Below are 333 nucleotides of genomic sequence, written 5' to 3'. Positions count from 1 at the left end.
CTAAATTTGTCAACACGCACTCTCGGGACCCTGCTTATAATTTTTAGACTTTTTAATATGTTTGCCTACTTTTTTTTTTGTAAATAGGGCAGCACTGTATACATTTGAGTCAGCTAAATAACTCCATGGCTACAGACCACAGGTCTGCAGCATTTCCAGGCCTGTTTCAGAGGCTTCACAATCTTGAAGCCATGTGTGTTTTAATTTTTTTCATTCGCTCATTCATTCATTCATTCAAACACGGGGCTGTGCACTGCCACCACACAACGACTCATTCATCCAACATGTTGACAGTGTTGGAATGTATCTCCATTGACATTTCCTCAACGGTAT

The sequence above is a fragment of the Gadus macrocephalus genome, chromosome 8 (assembly GCF_031168955.1).
Source record: "Gadus macrocephalus chromosome 8, ASM3116895v1".
Taxonomy (NCBI): domain Eukaryota; kingdom Metazoa; phylum Chordata; class Actinopteri; order Gadiformes; family Gadidae; genus Gadus; species Gadus macrocephalus.
The sequence above is the reverse complement of the archived record's forward strand: the minus strand, read 5'-3'. Positions refer to the sequence as shown.